Here is a 19,009-nt window from a genome sequence, read left to right on the forward strand (position 1 = left end):
TTTTAAAGTTTGGCAGTTTTTTTCCTCTAATCCCAGATAAGACGTGGTGGATGTCTGAAGTCCTGTATCTGATTCTTTGCATACTTTATTATTATCCTCCTTATTTTCACCCTGCTCTTCAAAATTTAGAACGCCACAGAAGAGAAAACCACCTTAGAGCAGCTTTTATTATTATTATTTGGGTGGTGGGTCATTAATATTTTTATCACAGCAGTGATTAGCATGGTGGTGGTGTATGAGGTGTTAGTGAGTGTTGTGCTGGTACAGTGAGTGGATTCATATAGTCATATGAAAAGGTTTGGGCACCCCTATTAATCTTAAACATATTTAGTTCTAAATATTTGGGTATTTGCAACAGCCATTTCAGTTTGATATATCTAATAACTGATGAATACAGTAATATTTCAGGATTGAAATGAGGTTTATTGTACTAACAGGAAATGTGTTTGATCGGTGCAAAAGTATGGGCACCCTTATTATTTTATTGATTTGAATACTCCTAACTACTTTTTACTGACTTACTGAAGCACAAAATTGGTTTGGTAACCTCATTGAGCTTTGAACTTCATAGACAGGTGTATCCAATCATGAGAAAAGGTATTTAAGGTGGCCGATTGCAAGTTGTTCTCCTATTTGAATCTCCTCTGAAGAGTGGCATCATGGGCTCATCAAAACAACTCTCAAATGATCTAAAAACAAAGATTGTTCTACATAGTTGTTCAGGGGAAGGATACAAAAAGTTGTCTCAGAGATTTAACCTGTCAGTTTCCACTGTGAGGAACATAGTAAGGAAATGGAAGGCCACAGGGACAGTTCTTGTTAAGCCCAGAAGTGGCAGGCCAAGAAAAATATCAGAAAGGCAGAGAAGAAGAATGGTGAGAACAGTCAAGGACAATCCACAGACCACCTCCAAAGAGCTGCAGCATCATCTTGCTGCAGATGGTGTCACTGTGCATCGGTCAACAATACAGCGCAACTTTGCACAAGGAGAAGCTGTATGATGAGAAGAGAAGGGTGATGCGAAAGAAGCCATTTCTGCAAGCACGCCACAAACAGAGTCGCCTGAGGTGTATAGGCGACTATGTTGTACACCTCAGGCGACTCTGTTTGTGGCGTGCTTGCAGAAATGGCTTCTTTCGCATCATTCTCGCATACAGCTTCTCCTTGTGCAAAGTGCGCTGTATTGTTGATCGATGCACAGTGACACCATCTGCAGCCAATGAAAACAAAAATATTTGAATATTATATAACACCAACTGGTACTTTTGGCAGTACTGTGGGCAGTGTTCCAAATCCTGCTGGAAAATGAAATCTGCATCTCCATAAAAGTTGTCAGTAGCAGAGGGAAGCATGAAGTGCTGTAAGATTTTGTGGGAAAACAAAACTGCACTGACTTTAGACTTGATAATAAAACACAGTGGATCAACACCAGCAGATGACAGACATGACTCTCCAAACCATCACTGATCATCAGTACATTTTGCATTTTGTTTGTTATTTATCGGTGTCAGTTACAAAGAATTTGACAACCAATAGCCAACCCTAGTCTGAAGTCCTATAAATATGCAAAGTCAAAAGAACTTAGTAATTTCTTGAAAGTTATGAGATGTCAAAAGGCATATTATTCTCATAATAACCTAAAATATACTGTGTTAAAATAATATAATAAAAGGAGACCCCTCACATGTGGCTGGAGCCCCAGGGTCTATGGTTGGCACCTGAACCACAGATTGTCCCCTCGCTCCCTGACAGCTTCCTGCGGTGAACCACAAAACCACACTGCAAACTGGCAGAACACACAGGACACCTCCTGCTGCTGCTGCTGGAGAACAGGACTTTCTGTGGCTCAGATACTGGAGATGATGCAACTCCTGAGACTCGCTCTGACTGAGGACAACACACATATATATATATATATATGTTCCTCTTTACCCCCCTCTCTCTCTTGCTTGCACTCTCGCTTTTTCTTTCTCTCATTTGCTTTGCCCAAGTCTTATCCTGTTCCCATACCTTCCTCTCTCTCTCTTTCTTTTTCTTTCTCTTGCTCTGTCTTTCTTGCCTCTCTCACTTGCTCTCTCACTCTCTCTTTTTCGCTCTCTCTCTTGCTTTCTCTCTCTCGCTCTTTCACTTGCCTCTCTCTCTCTATTGCTTGCTCTCTCTCTCTCTTTTGAATCTGTCGCTTTCCTCTCTCTCACCCACTTGCTTGCTCACTTGCTCTCGTGCTCTCTCTTACTCTCTTTTGCTTCTTTCACTTGCTCTCTCTCTTGCTCTCTCGCTTTTTCTCACATTCTCTCTCGTTGATCTCTCGTCTTACTTGCTTGCTTGCTCTCTCTCTCTCTCTCTCCCTTGCTTGCTCTCTCTCTCACGCTGTCTCTCGTTTGCTCTCTCTCATTTGATCTTGCTTGCTTTCTCTCTCGCTCTTGCCTTGCTCTCCTGCTTTCTCTCATGGTCTCTCACTTTCTCTCACGCTTTCTCGCTTTCTCTAACACTCTCTCATTTCTGTAATGCTCTCTCGCTTGCTCTCTCTCTCAATCTCTCTCACTTGCTCTCTGTCAGTCTCTCTCACTTGCTCTCTCCCTCTTGCTCACTCTCTTGCTCTCTCACTTTTTCGCACGCACTCTCATTGATCTCTCCTGTCTCCTGTTCTCACTTGCTTGCTATCTCTCTCTCTCTCTCTCCCTTGCTTGCTCTCTCACTTGCTCTTGCTTGCTTTCTTTCTCTCTCTCACTTGCCTTGCTCTCATGCTTTCTCTCTCGCTCTCTCACTTTCTGTAATGCTCTCTCGCTTGCTCTCTCTCAATCTCGCTTACTTGTTATCTGTCAGTCTCTTTCGCTCGCTCTCTCCCTCTTGCTTCTTTTGCTTGCTCTTCCTCACTGTCTCTCTTTTGCTCTCCCTTTTTTTCACACTCTCTCATTGATCTCTCTCTCTTGCTTTCTCTCTTTTGCCTCTCTCTTGCTTGCTCTTTCTCTCTTGCCTCTCGTACTTGCTCTTTCTCTTGACTCTCACGCTTGCTCTCTCACTTTCTCTCTCCCTCTTGCTTTTTTGCTTGCTCTTTCTCACTGTCTCTCTCTTGTTCTCTGTCTTGCTCTCTCGCTTTTTTCACACTTTCTTGTTGATTTCTCTCTCTTGCTTTCTCTGTCTTGCTCTCTCTCTCCATCTCTTTTGCCTCTTTCACACGCTCTCTCTCTCTCTCCTCTCTCTCTCTTGCTCGCTCTCTCCCTTTTGCTTTTTTGCTTGCTCTTTCTCACTGTCTCTCTCTTGCTCACACTCTTGCTCTCTCGCTTTTTTTTCCCCACACTCTCTCTTGCTTGCTCTTTCTCGCTCTCTCTCCCTCTCACTTTCTCTTAACTCTCTCGCTTGCTCTTTCTTTCTCTTGTCTCTCTCACTTGCGCTCTGTCACTCTCCTTTTCTCTCTTCCTCTGCCCCTCTCTCACTTTCACTCTCTTTCTTATTTATCGCTTTGCTCAAGTCTTATCCTGTTTTTGTTCCTCTCTCTCTAAATAAATAAATAAAATAAAAGCAGTAACAATTATAAAATAAGTGACAACAGTCATGAATAACAATATCAATCATTAAAATAAATACAAAAGGACAATTAAACTAAATAAAAGAACAGCAGTAATTTTAAGAGTCTCTCTCTCATGTTTCTTATCCTCCTGCTTCTCCTTCAGAGCTGAATATGAGGCAGGCTGTAGTTACCTTGCATCTGGGTTATGTGTAGCTCCAAATAGACACAGCCAACAAAGGGGAGGCCCAGAGTTCATCCCGCTGGCTGTTCCTCAGCCCTGAGCTCAGCCAGCCTGTCAGCACACACTAGCTGAAGCCCACCTGAAGCAGGTATTGCAGCTTCCAGCGTGACATAATTCCTTTCCCTACAGACGTCCAGTCAGAATCACAAACGCTGCTCTGTGAGAGATAGATTAGAAAAGATCTGAAGTCTCTGGATTTACATAGACAGTTTTTTTTTCTTTTAAAACTACACCACTCTATTATTTTTATATTATTTTATCTCTATTAATTTTTCCAATATCTCCTATACATCAGCTCACAGACGCCTTGTGCTGATCCACATCACCCTAGGAGTGATGAGGGGAAAGAGCGCCATCTACTGTTTCCACCCAGAGAGAGCAAGGCTAACTGTGCTCTCTCGGGGCTCCAGCAGCTGATGACAAGCTGAATGACCGGGATTTGAACAAGCGATCATAGTTGCAGAGCTTTAGACCACTAGACCACTCTGCACCCCTATGCAAGATTATCACATAACTACGTTTACAAAGCTGTTTTGTAAGTGATGTAAGTTCAGAAGGAATATTTTCGGAATAAAATAATATGGATTACATCACATACATCACACAACTTTACTCCCTTACCCATCATGCTCTCTTCTCTCTATTACACTAACTATACACTAACAAAGGCAAAAACATTCTTACACACACACACACATACACAAAGATGCTGCTGCTTTTGTGTCTATTCTAAAGCTCATCGTTAATCTTTTACTCAGCACATTAACAGATTCTAATTTAAACAATTATCCTGAGATATTATACCATAGTAAAAAAGATTTTAGTTTGTTTGTCAGGCACAACACAATACCCTATTTATAATTAAATAACCTTTTTTGTCTTCCTGTTTAAAAATACAGATAAATACTACCATTATTACTATAATTTTTCGTTAAGGATGCATTACGATATCAGGATTATATCGATATCAGTCAATACCTTTTTTTATATATCCATTTTTTAAATCATAGTCATCGGCTGATTCCAATATAAAGCTTATAATTGTCACTTTTATACTGTAGACTAATATCTCAGTATAGTTTTATATTGGTATAGGCTGAAACATAGAAGCATACCCATTGGCCGATATGGACAATATTTTCAAACTGATACTCGCTGATGTGTTTATTGTATGCTGGAAAAGGACCAGATAAATACCCCTATTATTTTTTTATCATAGGGATGCATTATAACATCAGAATTATACTGTTATTGGCCAATGACAATGATTAAAAAAGCACAAAAATCAGCCAATACCTTTTTTTTAAATCATAGTCATTGTCATTTTTTACTGTAGAATAATATCTTGGTATAGTTTTATATCGGTATTTAAAACCAATACTTGCTGAACTACTTTAAAAACATTATTTTAAGCTAATTTTTATGTATTTTTTATTCGTTTAAAGGTAATAAAGTTATATGTCTGTGTCTAGTCTCTCTATAAGTTTTAAGTTATACATTTTTATATTGTATCGACAGATATATACGTTATATATACATTATCGGATACCGGCTTCGGGCCAGAATTACCACATCGCCGCATCCCTAAGAATCTTGATTAATCACAGAATATTTTTGCAATTAATACAATTATTATTTAAAAGATTGAACACACTAATATAAATATAATTTTATTTTGTCAATTTCACATTCAATTATTTTATTTACTTTTAAATATTCATTACTAACCATTAGAGGTGGGCGATATGGCCCTAAAATAATATCACAATATTTTAATTGTATTTTTGCGATAACGATACTCTTGGTGATATGATAAAACACTTTTAAAACACACAATTAAATATATATATATATATATATATATATATATATATATATATATATATATATATATATACTTGAAGAACACTACTGCAACAAAATGAAAATTAAATTGTTTTATTGCATTTAATTTGATATGGCACACCTCTAACTGAGATATAAAAAATTACAAGAATTTTATCAGATTTGTAACAGAAGTCAATAATCCAGAATGTCATGATTCTAATAATGCTCTTCCAATTTATCCATATTAAAGTAAAATAAATGATACTGGACAGATATAATCTGTTTCTAGTAGATATATAATGGGAAATGAGAACAGTGTGAATTCTTCTTTTGCTGAAAAGTGCAAAAAAAGTAGTACCCTGATGTGATAATTATGGGTGGGTGATATGGCACCATATTTTAGGGTATAATATCGTTGGCAATATTATCGCGTATGATATAGCACACCCCTACTAACCACCCTCAGAGGCCGAACAAGTGCAATTAATTTCGATTAAATACAGAATATTGTTATATATTGCTTTAATCCAATGACACCAATATTTAATATATATCTACACCTCACAGTTCAGTCTCTGCTCCTCTACAGGAGCCTGTTTTTATCCACATAGACATAAACAGTAAGTATAAAGTCAAGGGCGAGGAGGAGCAGGAGGAAGAGGAAGAGGAGGAGGAGATGAGGCAGACTGGTGAGGTTACAGCCGCAGATCAAGATGTCACGTCATGTTGTGATAGATCTCTCCATCCCTGACTCTCCATTTCCTGCCTTGGCCAAGCTGTACAGGGTTTTTGTTCTGTGTCACATTAAATAAGGGCACACTGCTGACGTGTATGTCACTCCGCCTTTTACATATTGTTATGCATTTGTACGTTTTTTATGCTTTGTCTCAATAAAACACACCTGTCTGCCAATAGTCCAGCCAGCATGCTCATATGAGGCTCACACTGGTGGGACGTAAGCTGGGTGGGTTTCAGGTAGAGCTGGGCGATATGGTAAAAACATTACATCATGATATTTAAAGATGTCATCACAATATTTATCGCAGTGTTTACACAACGCAGACAGAACACATAGCACAGAGATTTTCATTTAATCTGTTATTTAGCTAGAAAGCATTTAGTACTTGCTCTTATTGAAATACAGTAGGTCACATGCATGCTGTAATTTCATATTGTGATAAAATCGTATCATGTATCCTGATAATTATATATTGTGATAATATTGTACAGTGACAATATTGTATCAAGACAAGATCCTACTGTGATAATATGGCATTGTGATAATATCGTATTGTGATAATATCATACAGTGACAATATTGTACCGTGATATTGTATTGTGACAATATCATAATTTGATTTCGTATTGTGATAATATCTTATAGTGATAATATAGTACAGTGAAAATATACTATCGTGATAGCATATTGTGATAATATAGTACTGTGATAATATCATAGCGTGATAATATCATATTGTGATAATATAGTACAGTAATAATATAGTATTGTGATAATATCATATTGTGATTATATCTTATCGTATAACGATTATATAGTAACATGATTATATTGTATCATGATCATATAGTATTGTGATAATATCATATCATGATAACTTTGTTTTGTGATTATATCGTATCATGATTGTCATATCGTGATTATATCATGTCTTGATTATATCATGTTGTAATTATATCCTATCTTAATAATATTATACTGTGATAATATCATATTGTGATATTATAGTACCGAGATGTTATATTGTGATGATATTGTATTGTGATAATAATGTGCTGTGACAGTATATTGATATCGTACTGTGATAATATTGTACTGTGACAATATCGTTTCATGATAATACTGTATCTTGTCAATAATGTATTGTGATAATATCGCATTTTGAGAATATCATATAGTGATAATATCATATCATGATTATATCATTACATGATTATATTATATTGTGATTATATCGTTTTGTGATTATATCATATCCCGTTTTGTTTGTATCGTGAATATATTATATCGTAATTATATCCAATCTTGAGAATATTATACTGTGATAATATAATATTGTGATAATACAGTACCATGATAATATAGTATCGGGATAATACTGTATCATGATAATATTGTATCGTGATGTTGTATTGTGATAATATTATACTGTGATAATATAATATTGTGATAATACAGTACCATGATAATATAGTATCGGGATAATACTGTATCATGATAATATTATACTGTGATAGTATCATATTGTGATATCATACCGTGATAATATTCAACCGCAACATTGTATTGTGATAATATTGTATCATGATAATATTGTATCGTGTCAGTATGGTATTGTAATAATATTTTATCATGAAATCGTATCTTGTAAATATTGTATTGTGATATCGTATTTTGGAAATATTGTATTGTAATATCGTATTTTGAAAATATTGTATTGTGATATCGTATTTTGAAAATATTGTATTGTGATATCGTATTTTGAAAGTATTGTATTGTTATATCGTATTTTAAAAATATTGTATAGTGAAATTTTATTTTGAAAATATTGTATTGTGATATCGTATTTTGAAAATATTGTATTGTAATATCGTATTTTGGAAATATTGTATTGTAATATCGTATTTTGAAAATATTGTATTGTAATATCGTATTTTGAAAATATTGTATTGTGATATCGTATTTTGAAAATATTGTATTGTGATATCGTATTTTAAAAATATTGTATTGTGATATTGTATTTTGAAAATTTTGTATTGTGATATCGTATTTTAAAATATTGTATTGTAATATCGTATTTTGAAAATATTGTATTGTGATATCGTATTTTGAAAATATTGTATTGTGATATCGTATTTTGGAAATATTGTATTGTAATATCGTATTTTAAAATATTGTATTGTAATATCGTATTTTGAAAATATTGTATTGTGATATCGTATTTTGAAAATATTGTATTGTGATATCGTATTTTAAAAATATTGTATTGTGATATTGTATTTTGAAAATTTTGTATTGTGATATCGTATTTTGGAAATATTGTATTGTAATATCGTATTTTAAAATATTGTATTGTAATATCGTATTTTGAAAATATTGTATTGTGATATCGTATTTTGAAAATATTGTATTGTGATATCGTATTTTGAAAATATTGTATTGTGATATCGTATTTTGAAAATATTGTATCGTGGTATCGTATTTTGAAAATATTGTATTGTGATATCGTATTTTGAAAATATTGTATTGTGATATCGTATTTTGAAAATATTGTATCGTGGTATCGTATTTTGAAAATATTGTATTGTGATATCGTATTTTGAAAATATTGTATCGTGGTATCGTATTTTGAAAATATTGTATTGTGATATCGTATTTTGAAAATTTTGTATTGTGATATCGTATTTTGAAAATATTGTATTGTGATATCGTATTTTGAAAATATTGTATCGTGGTATCGTATTTTGAAAATATTGTATTGTGATATCGTATTTTGAAAATATTGTATTGTGATATCGTATTTTGAAAATATTGTATCGTGATATCGTATCTTGTAAATTTTGTATTGTGATATCGTATTTTGAAAATATTGTATCGTGATATCGTATTTTGAAAATATTGTATCGTGATATCGTATCTTGTAAATTTTGTATTGTGATATCGTATTGTGATTCCCGCCCCTACACTAGAGTGTGCTGGACTGTGACTCACCAGGACTGGGGTTGATCACCTCTAGCTTAAGACATGTGGCCACTTCCCTTCTTAATCACATCTAACAGCGCTGAGCGATTCCACTCCTCCACACCTCTGAGAAGATATATAATCACATGAGCTGATAAAAATCCAATCTTCCTCTTTTCCTCTCAGCTATAAACACTGTGAGTGATGGGCCGGGAGAGGGGGCTTAAAACTGCTCAACAATAATGTTGGGTAAGAACTCTGACCCGCACCGCAGGACCGATTCAGCCGGCGCTCTGCGAGCTCCTCGTTTCATTTAGCTGGTTGGAGCGGCGAGCGATGCGTTTCTGATGACCTCCCGGCGGCCCACTGCTGAGCAGCACACGGGGCTTTTAACAGGCCTCAGAGACGCCAGCAGCCAAGCCCAATATGGGTCACAAATAAACAAACAGCCACAATAAACACGCCGTTCTATTAACGAGGCCACGGACGAGCACAGGAGGAGGATAGAACAGGCGTGAGGGAGCTTACAGCCTCATATCAATATTCAGTACGTATGATTATCTGATTATGTGAGTGCTATTAGTGTTATGGCTACATTGTAAAATTGTGTATCTGATGGAAAAGGTCATTCCTGCTTAGTATAGCTGCACGAAAAAGACTTGATATCATCACTAGTTAACCCTTAGAACCCTACAGACGGATTTTCCATCCAAAATCGCACTTTGTGTTCTCAGCTTAATTACTCAGGAATCCCTTCACACACAAACATAATCATATATAGTTAGAAAGGGCGTTTCTAGTCCTCAGTTTACCTCAGCAGTGCTGCTCAAGTCAAGTCATGCGAGTGAAATTTACACAGAGAAGTTCAGCCAGTCCTAAAACAGATGCTAAAGCTATTATTCTAGTCCTGTACAGCTTTTATTAGTTGTTTTTTAGCTGGTAGACAGGTTAACAGGTAGATTTTTAAGAGGTATTAAACTGATATTAAAGGTGATCATTGCTGATGCTGAAATGTATATTTAGTTTCATTTATGTGCAGTTTCAGAGGCTGGAAACTCTGCCTGATGAACTTATCGTGTACAACAGAGGAAACTCTAGCTCTTCCTTTCCTGGGCCCATGCTGATGAGTGCCAGTTTAATCATCAGAACGTTTTTGATGGTCTTTACGACTGCACTTTGGGATGCAGTTCTTGAAACTTTCACAGTTTTCTTGACTGACCTTTATTTCTTAAAGTATTTTTTTTCTTTACTGAGTTGAGTAGTTATTCAACTGTATACCTATTCACTTTAAGTAACTTTACAACTGATGCTCTCAAACACATTAAGAGACAAGAAATTCAAGTATTAGCAAATAGCAAGTTCACACAAGGGGTCAAACAAACTATGAAATGGTCCTTTTGTTTCATTTTAGCACAAATCATAAATCTTTACCAATATTTGCTTTCTAATCACTGTATTGCACTGTGGCAAATAACAAACAGTTCCATCGCTGCAGATTCAAGTGCTACATGTTTATCTTATAAAATATAAGTTAGAAAATAATGCATCAGTCATCCAGTCATCAAATATCATCCTAAATAGTTATCGAGACAGGCCTAGCTGAAGGTAGCTGAGCAAAAAAAAAACACTAAAATAAACAAAGCAGGACCAGGGATGAAAAACACAGACATCCCAAGTGTCAAGCAAAGCAAAAGTTGATTTCAGGGAGGTTACCCCTCCCCCCCTCCCCCAAAATAAAAAAAATTGCACACACTCCAAAGGATAACTTTATTTGACAAAAATTGACAGTTACAATATCACAAAAAATTGCACAACATCAAAAACATTTGATATCAAATCCCGTCCGGGAGGGGGGGAAAACACTGCCCGCCCACACTAAAAACTGATTGGCTGTCTCACAGACTCTTTGCAGAGAACAGGCCAATCAGAACCCTGTCTGTTTTCTCTCTCCTTCCCACACGCGATTAGAGAATTATCACACGCGATTAGAATCTGTGGCCTGTGTGCGCGTTTGGGGCGCTCGTTCTGAATTCCGGGAGATTATATGTGATTCGCGGGCATCAGGGAGACACTACCGAAATGCGGGAGACTCCCGCAGCTTCAGGGAGACTTGGTTTGTCTGCAAACAACTAGTGTATAATCTATAGAACACTGTCCCATATGACCTGCTGTCTCCTAAAACTATTGCAGATTTTAAAATAGCAGATTTTAATCAAGTACTAAGTATCAACAAAAAAGACAGTTTGTATTCTAACTTTTAGCCAACATCAAACCAAGAGTCTCAGTTTAATAAATACAGATTCCACTCACGCCACTTCGTCCACCTTCCAACCCAGATCCTAAAGTCCAGAGATCAGTTTGCCAGCTTTCTCCTTACCTAAATAGTCCAAATAGGGGGCCTATCTTAAAAAAGTTGGGTCCCCAGAGCAGAGGAAAATGCTTTTAATAGAATAATACTTAAATACATATTACAGATTGTTGCCATTTGAATTATTCCTTTTTTTCTCTTTTTCTCTACCTTTCTATCTTTTCTTTTTTTCCATCTTTTTATATCCACACTAGGGTGTGCGATATGTCCCTAAAATAATATCACGATATTTCATGGTATTTTCGCGATAACGATACTATTGGTGATTAGACAAAACACTGAATTAGAAAGTAAAGAAGTATTTCAAGAATTCACTGCTGCAACAAAATTTATTTATTTATTTATTTTTTGCATACGATATGATATGGCACCCCCATATTTGAGATATTAAAAAAAAGATTTGTAATATGATACTAATAAAGCACTCCAAATATCTCAATATATCCAGGAATAAAGTGAAATAAATGATACTGGACAGATATAATCTCTAGTCTCTAGTAGATATATAATGGAAACAAGAACAGTGTGATTTTTTTTTTTGTTGCAAAAAACAGTAAAAAAAATAGTACTCTGATGTGATAATTAGGGGTGGGTGATATGGCACCATATTTCAGGATATAATATCGTTCACGATATTAAAAAAAAAATGTTGGTGATATTATTGCGTACCATACGATATGGCACACCCCTAATCCACACACAAAACAAATGCTTATTTATTTCTCTATTGTTTTTTTGTAGCTGTTCTACTTTCTTTGTTGTCTTTTTTGCTATATTTTGTATTTTTTTTCTCTCCTCCCTTTTTATATATTTATTTATTGTTTTATTAAGTTTTTTTCCTTTTTTGCTTATATTATTATCTCTCTATTATATTGACAATGACCACAGAAACTATAACTCTGTATATAATACAGATAAAGCTTATAATAAAGCTTAATTAGTCCTCCGAAAAAGGGTAGTGGTGGCAGGCAAAACAAAATTAAAGCAGTTAATTATGTTAATTATGTCATAATTATGTTAATTATGTCAGTTATCCTCCAGTTAAGATTCAATATATATATATATATATATATATATTTTTTTTTTTTTTTAGCAGAATATAGAAAATATATTAATTGTGTGAATGAAAAGCCTATTGGCAAGCCATCTTTCAAGACCTGATCGGAATATTTAAAGGTGTAGAAGAATAAAATCACCAACACACGCAGGAATAAGAGCCCTGTGTCCCGAGTGCAGCAGGACAGGGGTGTTAGTGGAGCTGAAAGCTCCTGGCTGGTGGAGCAGCTTCTGCAGGACCATGTGTTCTCCTGATGCTCGGCTGATTCAGCGCACATGATGGCGTGAGGCGAGCTGTGATCACTAAATCTGCAGTAAAGTCCAGATAAATGCAGCAGATCCTTCAGCACAGAGCGGATTCAGACCCCGTCAACCAGTACCACACACACGTGAATCTCCTGCAACCCGTTACACACACACTACCTCATTAACACACACATAAACTCCACATTAAAATCCAAACAGGTGAACGGTTCGGTTGTGAAGGACAAGCTGAAGTGATGTATAGCGTAGTGCTGTGCAATATGATGATAAATATCATGGGGGCGATAGAAAAGTGTTTATCATGCTATTTACCTTCCCTATCGTTTCTACAGTAATTTCATCAATTATTCATGTAAATATATAAAGTAGGCTACGATGAAATGTATTGCCGTGGTGACTTTGCATAAACTCGGTTTATATAAGTGATAATAAAGTAATCTTCGCAAAAAAAGCTTCATAATGTGGTTTTGCAACATGGCGCTGCTTTACGTTATTTGACAGACATTTTAAAAAATGTTAATTGAGTTTATTTTGATAACTCTATTTAAATACCTGTATAATTTTGAAAAAAAAAAAATGCTACTGCATCTACCTCATCTGTTTTAATTTGATACATATATATTGCTGCACTTAAAGGTAGTAATTCTCCTTTGTGAAAGTTTAGTTTAATCTCATTTTAAAATAAAGTTGGAAAAAAGTAAGCAATTATATTATTTTGTCATATTTTTCGGAGAATAACTGAAAACATACTCAAATGTGGTATATCATGATATATATCGTTATCGTGATATAAAAAAATCCATATCGTAATATATGATTTTTCCCATATCGCCCAGCACTAGTATAGCATGTCTTGATTTCTATTATTAGGGCTAAATATTAGCAAGAACTTCACTATTTTAATTTAATAAATAATTACATATGTTTTTCTTAATAGTTTGGATGAATGTGGTATTACTCTATAATCCAGAACATTTTTAAATAATACTAAATTTATGGTTTTGGTAAATTATTTCTCACCGGTTTTCATCCAAGCCTCCCACTCAGCACAGAGCACCACTTTAAATGCACGATTCACGCTGGTGAAAACATTTTTGTTTATGTAAAGTAGCCGCACAGTTAAATAAGCCACGGTGTTTGAATGGTTTAAATGGTGTGAAAAAAAGTAGTGAAGTATAGCGTGGCTTTTTATCTATTATTAGGGCTGTGTATTGGCAAGAACGTCACTTTTTTGTTTACTAAAAAAAATCCATATGTTTTTCTTCAAAGTTTGGATGAATTTGGTATTAACACTTATAAATCCAGAACATTTTAAAATAATACTGAACTTATAGTGTGGCTAAACGTAATTTGCATCTTAAAAGCTCTTTCAGACTAAAGCAGAAGTAACTCAACTCATAATTTATTCACAAACTTCACTTTCTAGTTTGTTGTTTTATATTTTTCTACTTCACACAAACAATTCAGATATATGAAGTTGTCTTATATATAAAATACATGTCTGTTTGTTCAGTTTGTTGTGAAATTACTGAATAAACTCTGAGCTCATGTATTTGTTAGCTCAAAATATAAGATTTTCTTCATCGATAAAGGGAAATGCAGGATTGTAAACAATTTTTGTATTTGTCCAAAACTTGTCCAGGCCTATTACAATTTTTTTTTTACATTCCATGACTTTTCCAGTTTTTATTTTTTTATGACCGCATGAACCCTGCCCAATCACTAGCATTGTAAGCTGGTTGGTAGCATCGGCTAAAAGCGATGTATATGGGAATGCTGGAGGGGAATGGAGGTGGTCTATTGGACAAAAGTTCATACTCATTATCATGTTGCACTACAACCCAAGTGCATTTCATACTGGAGTTCTCCTTTAACGTTAAACATTGTTTCGTTGTTTCAACAATGTTGCAACATTGTATCAACATTTCAACATTGTTTCAATATTGTTTCAACATTTTATCAACCTTTAACAGTTGACACTATAACTGACATCATCCAACCAGCCAGCCAGCTGGGTAAGCTTTGGTTTTACTGCGTAATTGATCAATGGAGTGATAAAGGGATGGATAAATTAATGGATGGATGGATGGATGGATGGATGGATGGATGGTCCACCGCAAGAACCTCTACCCCACATCAGCAGTTATCTGACGGGCAGCATGTGGCTGGCTCGAGCTGCACGCGGAGGAGAGGATGATGCTGCGCGTGACGGTGCAGCATTTGTGCAACGCAGAGGATAAAAAAGGCGGAGAGGGGGATGAAAGGAGGGGAAGAAGAGAGAGAAAAGAGGAGAGGAGACAAGAGAAGAGGAGAGGCCCGGCGCCGCGAACACAAAGCGGCGCGTGAGGGAGGAACCGGGAACGCGCACAAACAAACCGCGTTACGCACAAACACACATGCGCAGCGGAGCACGCGCAGCACACGCACATACCAACATCTGGACAAACAGCTGGAGCTGGACGGGATGGAAGTTGCTCTCTCTCTCTCTCTCTCTCTCTCTCTCTCTTTCTCTCTCTTTCTCTCTCTCTGTACTGAAGTTCCAGGAACAGCGCGCACTCACCTCAGCACCTCCGCGCGCTCCTCCACACGCGCACGGCTCCACACGCGCTCCTCTCCGGTCACACGCGCTCCCGCTGCCGCCGCTAGCCGCGCGGACCCCGGGCGAAACCTGCGCCGCGCATTCCGAGACATCCAGTACGAGCAGGAGGAGCACAGGGAGCAGCAGCAGCAGCAGCAGCGCCGTCCAATGACAACGCGCCCACATGCAGATCTCGCGAGAACACGATTACACCCCCCCCCCCCTTATCTCTTTATTTCTTTATTTATTTCCCAGGTTTATTTTTTATTTTTTTTTTAAGAACGTGCACTTGAACAGTGCCCAAAATTAATATACAACATGAATAAAACACAAAATGAAAAAAAAATAATAATAAAGATTTTTTTATTTAAATAAAGGACCTGATTAGGAGTAGTGTTGTATTATTATTAATTTTATTATTATTGATTATTTTGCTGTAGTAGTGGATTATTATAAATGTGAGGGGATGGGGATGAAAGAGTGAGTGTGTGTGTGTGTGTGTGTGTGTGTGTGTGTGTGTGTGTGTGTGTGTGTGTGTGTGTGTGTGTGTGTGTGTGTGTGTGTGTGTGTGTGTGATTTCAAATATAACTACCTATATTGTAAACCCTGATTGTATTAAAGTATAGTGGCTTTGACAAAGGTTTGCGTTTTTTTGGGTTTGATTGTACTGTAAAAATAATATGTTCTTATTATTTGATACATGTTATTCATTTATGTTCATGGGCCTCACTTAAAAGCACTTAAAAAAAATAAGAGAGCACTTAAAAATGATGAGTTTTTTTAATTTTACCAAATTGAAAAGTTTTGGAATATAATCAAGAGGAAGATGGATGATCACAAACCTTCAAACCAAACTGAACTGCTTGGATTTTTGCACCAGGAGTGTTAAAGCATAAAGTTATCCAAAAGCAGTGTGTAAGACTGGTGGAGGAGAACATGATGCCAAGGTGCATGAAAACTGTGATTAAAAACCAGGGTTAATCTATCGAATATTGATTTCTGAACTCTTTAAACTTGAATGAATATGAACATGTTTTCTTTGCATTATTTGAGGTCTGAAAGCTCTACATCTTTTTTTTTTTTGTTATTTCATCCATTTCTCATTTTCTGCAGATAAATGCTCTGAATGACGATATGTTTATTTGGAATTTGGGAGAAATGTTGTCTGTAGTTTATAGAATAAAACAACATTGTTCATTTTACTCAAATATATAGCTATATACAGCAAAAACAGAGAAACTTATTCAGACACTGAAGTGGTCTCTTTATATAATAACACAAAGTACTGAAATATTATTGTCTATTTGAAATGAAGATGAAAGTCCAGATAATAAGAATATTTTAGCATATTTGACCCAATTAATAATTGGTTATTAATTGGGTAAAATATGGGCATAATATTGGCCTCCACCAATTTGACATCATAACACACACTCCATGCTGCCCCTTAGCTGCGCATGCGCGAAGTGCACCCAAAGCCATTACGTAATCTCTGTGTGTGTTTCTCAGTGAATGTAGCTGAAGTGATCTGTGTGGAGAGGATTAGAGCTCTGAGTGCTGCGTGTTTCTGACTGAAGCTCTGTTTACTGTAATGTGTTTAGCGTGGTAGGGGGAGAGCACCATAATTACACCCTAAACAGTGACCCCCCCCACATACAGTGGGGTATAAAATGAAGTGAAAGGTAAAATAAGTTTTAAAAAAAAAATAGACCAAGATAGTTCTCGTTTTTTTGGTTGAAATGTGTGAAAAGTGTGTGTATGTTTGGAGAAAAGAAAACACTGCATTCCAACACGAGAACCGTAACCCATCTGTGAAACATGGTGGTGGTAGTATTGGTAATAGTTTGGGACAGCTACTTTTGCCACTCGCCAATATGTAGTATTGGATAATTTTCCTTATTAACAAATGAGCAAACAAAAAGTTTTGACCAAATATTTTCTGAGTACTTACTGAGTAAGCATTGTGCACTTAGAGATTAAGAACTATAAAAAAACAGGTGAGGTGTGGGTTTATTAACCATTAATATAAAACATTGTAGTTTCTGTGTATTAATTAATAAATATTCTAAGTCCTAGCATTCCTGATTGTGTTGACATTACAAACTATATGTTTTCTTCCTACTTATCTTCTTTTTCAAACTCATAAAAATATTAGAAAAAAAAGACTTCATAACTGCCATTAACAAAGGGCAAAATGATTATATATTATTATTTTAGATAAAAATTGCACCAAAAGTTTAGGCACGTTTAGGTACATTTAAGTACGAGTACGACTCCATAAGTATTTTTTATTTACTGATTCATAAAGAACAGTTGAGAAACAGTGGGAAAGTACAAGGTAAAGTTCAGAAAGTTACCTAGTTGTTAAATCCTTTTTCTGGCTGTACTTATTATATATTTATCCCTACAGTTAAAGTAACTGTAGGACCCGGTAAGTAATTTTAATGTACTGGTTCATCCAGAGAATTTATACCATAAGTTTCATAAGGGAACTTACCTTCTAAAATGCGGGCTGTATTTTAAAGCGTTACCAATATTTTTTTGTCTTATTTCTTTCACTGGGTTCTCTATCTACTTTTAGGACTGACAATATCATGGTGTTTAATGAATTTACTGTGAGTAAAAATGTGTGCACTTTGCCATCAGCTGCAGGTGCCCAGAGGGAGAAAAATTGGTCTCGCTCCCTCCGGGTGGGCAGATGGCGCTCTCTTTCCACATCAGTAAAGGGTGATGTCTGCAGAACAGGGCGTCTGTGAGCTGATGTATCAGAACCGAGTCGCTGCGCTTTCCTCCGATTGTTAGCACTGTGATTCATCAGCAGCAGCTCGAAAAGAAAAAAAATTAAAATTAATTTATATAAAAAAAAATGTGTGCAGTAGATGTGCTATGTGTAGTGCATTAAAAATACTAAAGCTCAATAAAACATATCAACAATAACATTTTAATATAACATTATAGTCATTATGGCTTTTAGAAATATATATTTTGGGGATGCCTAAGCTTTTTTGTTCTTAATGGCTTTATTTCTTACACATTTTACATTACTTACTTACTAACTTTTATACTTTAAGTAGGTTTGAAACCAGAACTCCTTTTTTTTTTCACTTTTACTTTTAACTTTTCCTTTGGAGCTCATGCATGCCTCAAAGCCACCGAGCCCACACCTAAAAAACCTTTAAAACCCAGTGAAATGGGACCCTGTGACAGGATAGGAATAGATCCACAACTAAATTTAGGGAGAACACTGAATGGAAATGAAAGAAAGAGAGAGAGAGAGTCATTCACACAACTCAAAGGCAATGAGATGCCAACAGAAACGACAGAAATGACAAAAATGACTAAAATCGCCTGTCTTGTAAAATTGCCATCCTCTATTTTTGGGAATAAAAAAGGACACAGTTAAAGCTATCCACACAACACCCACACCAATGGTCATTTTCTCATTTGCACCGACCACTCCATTTAAT

The 19,009-nt window shown here is 35.8% G+C and overlaps 1 protein-coding gene across 3 annotated transcripts in view; it reads right to left on the reverse strand.

Annotated features, from left to right (window-relative positions):
* The window catches only part of usp54b (ubiquitin specific peptidase 54b), a 207,348-nt gene extending 191,668 nt beyond the window's left edge, over positions 1 to 15,680 (reverse strand). For all 3 annotated transcript variants that reach the window (XM_049464549.1, XM_049464548.1, XM_049464547.1), the window contains exon 1: positions 15,525 to 15,680. The gene's annotated coding sequence lies outside the window, so the exon portion shown is untranslated. The remainder of the gene's footprint in view (positions 1 to 15,524) is intronic.
* Positions 15,681 to 19,009: the final 3,329 nt, after the last annotated feature.

The sequence above is a fragment of the Astyanax mexicanus genome, chromosome 15 (assembly GCF_023375975.1).
Source record: "Astyanax mexicanus isolate ESR-SI-001 chromosome 15, AstMex3_surface, whole genome shotgun sequence".
NCBI lineage: Eukaryota > Metazoa > Chordata > Actinopteri > Characiformes > Acestrorhamphidae > Astyanax > Astyanax mexicanus.